This window comes from Kogia breviceps, chromosome 14, assembly GCF_026419965.1.
Source record: "Kogia breviceps isolate mKogBre1 chromosome 14, mKogBre1 haplotype 1, whole genome shotgun sequence".
NCBI lineage: Eukaryota > Metazoa > Chordata > Mammalia > Artiodactyla > Physeteridae > Kogia > Kogia breviceps.
This window is the reverse complement of record NC_081323.1, coordinates 88,749,801-88,755,800: the sequence shown is the minus strand read 5'-3', so window position 1 is coordinate 88,755,800 and position 6,000 is coordinate 88,749,801. Positions and strand designations below refer to the sequence as shown.

The window sequence follows — 6,000 nt, the reverse complement described above, 5'->3', positions numbered from 1 at the left end:
GATGAGGGAGCCTTGCTCGAAGGTGGTGGTGAGAGCGGGCAGGTTTGGAATACTTTGCGAAGGTTGGGCTCATAGATATCACAGGGAGAGATGGAGGATGACTGCAGGGCAGACTTTCTGGGATATTGATGAAGCTCAGCCTTCAGGAGCCCTCACTTGTGTGGGCTTCTCTCCAGGGCTCGGGTTTTGTGCTGTGTGTGGTATTTGTCAACTTTTTCAAATATGCTAATTTGTGATGGGTTTTTTTTTTCTCGTTCTAAATAAATATTCACCTTTGTTCCTGATTTTATTAATAATCTTTTTTTTTTCTTATTCCAGATTGAATAATCTTCAAATCCATTAAGACCTGGGTCAGCCTCCGCTCTAGGATGTACGAGCCCATTTTGGAGATGAGCAAACTGAGCCTTGAAGAGGTAAAAGTGACTTGTCTGAAGCAGATTGGTCAGCTCTGATTGCATGTTCTCCTGTAAGGAGGCTCTTTTCCTCCATGAAGTTGACTTAAGACAATGCTCTGTATAGAGTTATTCATTCTTTATAATGCTCCCTTCATGTTTTCTAAAAGACCACTTTTGACCGTATGATCTGTACCATCTTTCTGAAAGGAGCAGGGAAGTAGGCAAAGCTAATTCTTGGGTATGTGCTCCCCCCACTTTCCCTCAGACAATGAATTTGTTCTATGATTAGGAAGTGGTCTAACCTGATGTCTAAAATGGCATTTGCAGTCAGATGCCAGGTGTCTGAACCTTGACTCTACTGCTACCTCACTGTGTGACCCTGGGCAGATCACTGTCCCTCTCTGAGCCTCATGATGGTAAAACATGGGTGGTGGCACCTACCGTACAGGGCAGTTATGAGGGTTAAATGAGATGCTCCATGTAAAACAGTAGCCATTTGCCTTACAGGTAGTGGACTCAGTAGTTAATTGCTGCTATTATTATTATTACTGTTTTTATTAGTCTATTTTTTGGTGCCTTTCCTCCATGGCTTTCTGGTCCAGTCACTGTAATCAAGGCCAGGGTCCTAACCCACCTGTGCCAGAAAAGAGCCAGTCCGTCCGTCATCCCTTATAAAAACTTGATCTTTGCACCACCTTAACCAAGTGGTCAAACTTTGCACCACCAGCGGTGGGACAACTTGGTGTTGTGTGTGCCCTGACGAGATGCACTGAGACACCGATGTCACCTGTGTTCTCGTCAGAGTGTTTAACCTGAATGTCATCATGAGGAAACAATCAGCAAATCCAGAAAGTTCTAAAGGACAACCGGCTTGAACTTTTCCAGTTTATGTCATGAGAAACAAACAAGAAGAGGTGGTGATCTATTCTAAATTGAAAGAGTCTGGAGACACAGAAGAACCACCTACCATAGGCTAACCCTGATTGGTCCAGGTTCAGGTGAAACAAAACGAAACAAAACGGCTACAAGAAAACATTCAGGGAACAAACGGGGAAACGTACTAGGTAACTGAATTAATGTTAGTTCTTATAAGTGTGAATTGGGATCAGGGCTATTATTACCAGTAAAACATGGACAGGAATACCTCCTGTACAGGGTGGTGGAGAGGAGTAAATGAGATACTCCATTTAAAAAAAATAGGAGAACGTCTTTATTTTTAACAGACGCATGATGAAGTAATTGGTAGGGGGCAGGGTGATAGGAATGGTTGCTCAAGGAGAGAGACAGAGATGAGATGCGGAGGGAGAGAGAGAGCGAGAGAGGAGGAGGGAGGGCGGGCAAGGGAGAGAGAGCAAACACAGAGAAATCTAGCAGAAAGCTACATGTGTGTTCATTGTACTCGTTTTTCAACTTTGCTGTAAATTTGAATTTTTTTTCCAAAAAAGTAAAGCCGCTGACCTTCAAAGCCATTGACCTTTACTTTCTGTTCAATAAGATATTCGGCCCACCTATGCAGGGCCCTGGAAGGTTTCCATCAATACCGGGTCTAAATGGGCTTCTTTGCTATAATACTGTTAATGTCGCTCTCCAACCTTGGCTGTCCCCATCCAGGGCACGGCTGTGGGGGGGGGGAGGGGTGAGTGTCCCACAGCGTTATCGCGTGACATGGAATTTCCACTCCCTGGGATTCCCTCGCACACCCTTTTCCAGGTGAGTCCAGGGGCCCTGCTGCTGTCTGCGTCAACCTTCTCCAAGCAGCTTTTCTACTCCCATCCGCTGCCTCTCTCCTTCTTGCGTCATTTTTGGCCTGGAAGCCCATCTCATCTATTGTTTCCCTGCCACTGGGTCTCCTAGATGCCAGCTGCATTAACATCTCCATTTTCTGCCAAGGACCCATATGAGCTGTCTTATTATTTAGGCTCCTGGCATTGGGATATATAATCTGGCTTTGTTTATTTGGCTGCTCTCTGCCTATATAATGTCTCGTTCGATGCGTCAGCTTCTGTCTATTCCATTTATGCTTTTTAAGAAGGTTACAAGGCTTTCCTCCTGGCCTCTATAACAGAAGCCTCATCAATCTTTACCACTTTCTGGCTTCCTCCCATTTTCTTCTAAGTTTGGAAAATCCAGTAAAGGAAATGGTGGACCTTTTAAAACTCCTGTAATAGAACCTGTATTAGTTGAGCTGTGAGAGCAGGAGAATCATTTGTATTATAATTAATTGTTTCTCTCTACGTATCCCACTCTAAGTTATAAGTTCCTTGAAGCCAGGGGCTGTGTCTTATTCCCTAACCCCAACCCTCAAATTGTGTCTGGTCCATAGTAGGAACTCAACAAATGTCTGTTGAATAAAAGAAACATTCCTATAGCTATAATCCTAACCGCTTGTTAATTGGACAGTCATTCAGAAGGAACAAGCCATTTTCCCTTAAACATCAAAAGGCTAACAATTCAGAAAGACCTCTCTGCCTTTTAAGTCTTCAGCGCCATTGTTAAGCAAAGAGAGTGTTTGCAGGGGATTTTTCTGGGCTCAGGGCCTGGGAAAGAAGAGTGAAGGATTCAATACATGTATTTATTGACCTGCTACTGCCCAAGGCCTCTGCTTTCATTCAGTAAACCCTATTGGGAGCCAGTGTTCCAGGAACTTGTGAGGACCAATGAAAAAAAGATGAAGAGCCATTGACTGCTCTTAAGGAGCTCCCAGTATCTTCGGGAAGGAGGACGGAAGTACACAAGTGCTAATCAGACGAGACAAAGAGAAATAAGTGCCACGAGAAGAAAGATGAAAACATGACCCAGAGTCTGCTTCTGAAATGATCTCGAAAGCTCTTGGGATAAGAAATCGGCAAAACAGTAAGAACAACAATAGTGGTTGTGGTTGTAATTACGGAGCATTTTGACAAGATGTAGATCCTCATCTACCATGAAGCATGAAACAATTCCTCACTTCGTAGAGGAGGGAACCAAGGCTCACGGAGGGACGGTGACCTGGCCCAGACCTCCCAGCCAGGGGGTGGCCAAGCTTGGACCCCCGCCACCGCTTTCCCTCATTTATCTCTGAGGAATTGGTGTGAGCTGCTGGTTCACAGTAGACTCACCTCTTTCTCCCAACTGAGTCTGACTCAGCTGGCCTGGGGTCACTGTGTTTCAAAAGCTCCCTGAGTGATACTACTGAGAGCCATTGTGTATTAATCATATATTTTATTCTGTCTTTTTGATGCTTTGCTATCTTGGGAACTTGCAGACCCCGGAGGGACTGCTCTCTCAAGGTTAAACAATTCCTGGCGATGGCTGAACAACTCCCCTGTGAGCGTGCCTGTCACGTGCAAAGCAGCCAACCCAGAGCCCACGCCCCAGCCCCTCCTCCACGGGGCTCCCCGCATCCGGGCCACCGTCCACCTGCCCCCATCACCCAGGGCAGGTACCTGACAACCAGGGACGGGCCCTGTGCCCCTGAGCCCACGGGAACGATCCAGACCAGCCGGTCCTAAGCCTGCCCGCCCCGCCTCGCCTGTTTCTTTCCTAGACAATAACGATGAAGGCCTTTGCTACGTTTCCCCCTTTTCAACTCTGCCTCCCGAGCGGCTCTGGGGCCTCCCCGTGCTCCGCCATCCCCCCCTTGGCGCTGGCGTGCCCCTTCTTTCGGGAACCGTGAGTATAAAAACCTGTCTCTCCAATAGCAGTTGTCTCTGGATCTGTTAGTCTTGCCACACCTAAATAATGGAAACATCGTCCGTATTTTAAGAACGGTGATATGAGGAGTGGAACCGAGAAGGGCTTTGCAGATCCTCAGGAGTCGGGGGTCGCCCCTCTTCTTCCTCTTCCCCCCCAAACGGAGTGGCTTCCCGATTATCTAGTTGACAGAGCAACCCTTTCAAACGTCATTCAGGCCGTGGCTCTCTCTGGGTCAAAGCACGACCCCCAGAGCCACCGTCGTTACGGGCCCCTCGCCCTGTGGACCAGCTGACCTCCCCCTGGCACATCCTCTTCCACCAGACTGGCCTCTTTGCTGCTCCTGGAACCCTCCGGGCAGGCTCCGTCCGTCTAGCAGTTCCCTCTGCCTGGAACGCTTCGCCCCAGATAATCCCCGCAGCTAAGCCCGCCCTCCCTTCGGTCTTTGCTGAAATGCCATCTTCAGGGGGGATGCCCTGTCTTCTCTGTTCTACCTTTTTTTCCCCCATCACACTTATTCTCCTTGAATATACGATGTCATTTCTTATGCTTCCTGCTTTGTCTCTCCTCCCCTCCCCTCCCCTCCCCTCCCTACCCTTCTGCACATCAGCCCCGCTGACCAGAACTTTGCTGGCTTCCTTGATACGTTCCGAGGACTCAGGAAGGGGCACGGCACAGAGAAGCCACTACAATGATTATTTGTCGAATGAATCCATTTCCACCTAAGATTTTGTCGCACAAACTTCCTTAATTAAAAGAGTTGGCAAATGACTTACCTAGATCTCTTCGACCATCTTCAGACCGAGAAGCCCCTGGATCTGCAGGGCAGGGGTAAAGGGTATTTGTTAAAATGTCAAGGTAGGGGTGGGCTTCTAGCCAGGACTTTGAGGACGGCCAAGAGCATGTCACTTCTGCTCTGGGCAAGATGGTGTCTCAGTTATAAGCAGTAATAATCTTCGAACACCAACCAAAGGAAATGAAAGGTCCTGGGGGAAGAGCATCACGATTTTGAAGTAGGAAATCGAGCTGCCGACATCTCTGTTAGGGAGTTAGTGAGTAGAAGAGGGTACCCACGGAAATAATATTTTAGATTTTCAAAGAGCCCTTGCCAAGGTTCTGCACCAACATCTGTTTTTAAACCTTTAGTTAGCACAGGACGGCCTGGGCAGTGTGGGGTGAGACAGTGACTTAGAGACAGGGAGGAAAGAACGATAATGAAGAAGCAGCTCTGGCAGGAACAGTGCCGACTGCTGGGGCCCCGGCGAGGAGCCCTGGAAATGGTCCCTTGTCATGTTTCTGCAAACGATCTGCGAGAAGACGGGCCCAGTGAAGTCAGCTCTCGGCACGTGACCTTGGACCTTCCTGGGTGGTAGAACGTCAGGCCAGTGGAGCTGAGTGGCGGGAGGTCTTCAGGGCTGAGCGCGTGGGCAGGGAAGTGGCAGATGAGCTTCAGTGGGGGCAAACCCTGGTCCTGCCTCCAGGGAAAAGTGATGTGGAGCTAGCTGTCAGCCAGGCCCCAGGGAAAGGGCCGGGCAGGCACTGTGCACTATTTCTGGAACACATCAGGCAAGACACAAACAGAATACACTGGGTCTTCCCAGGAAGGGCATCAGGTCGCTGAAAGACATAGTTCGTTATCCTACTGCCTCATGAAACCCCTCATTTCCCGCCGTTCTCCCCCCGTGCCCTAGCCACCTCTGCTGGGGGTTCCTTTTAACTTTCCTTGCTCCCCTTTCATAACTCCATGCTATGGAACGTTGCGTTGCCCTCCGCGGAGAGTAGACTAACACCATCTTGTGAGTTCCTAGTAATCCTGACGCAGATGCCTTGAGACCTCCCCCGACTCTGGGGGCCCGTGTCACTGCTCAATCTCTCCTTCTCTGTGTTCATTCCATTCTCTGCTCAGACCCCCGTTGCAAGTGTGTCAAGACGA

At 48.8% G+C, this 6,000-nt stretch overlaps 1 protein-coding gene across 3 annotated transcripts in view; it reads left to right on the top strand.

Moving 5' to 3' along the window:
- The first annotated feature begins 318 nt into the window (after nt 1–318).
- SDK1 (sidekick cell adhesion molecule 1) overlaps nt 319–6,000 on the top strand; it is a 786,274-nt gene continuing 780,592 nt past the window's right edge. For all 3 annotated transcript variants that reach the window (XM_067012701.1, XM_067012698.1, XM_067012702.1), the window contains exon 1: nt 319–413. The gene's annotated coding sequence lies outside the window, so the exon portion shown is untranslated. The remainder of the gene's footprint in view (nt 414–6,000) is intronic.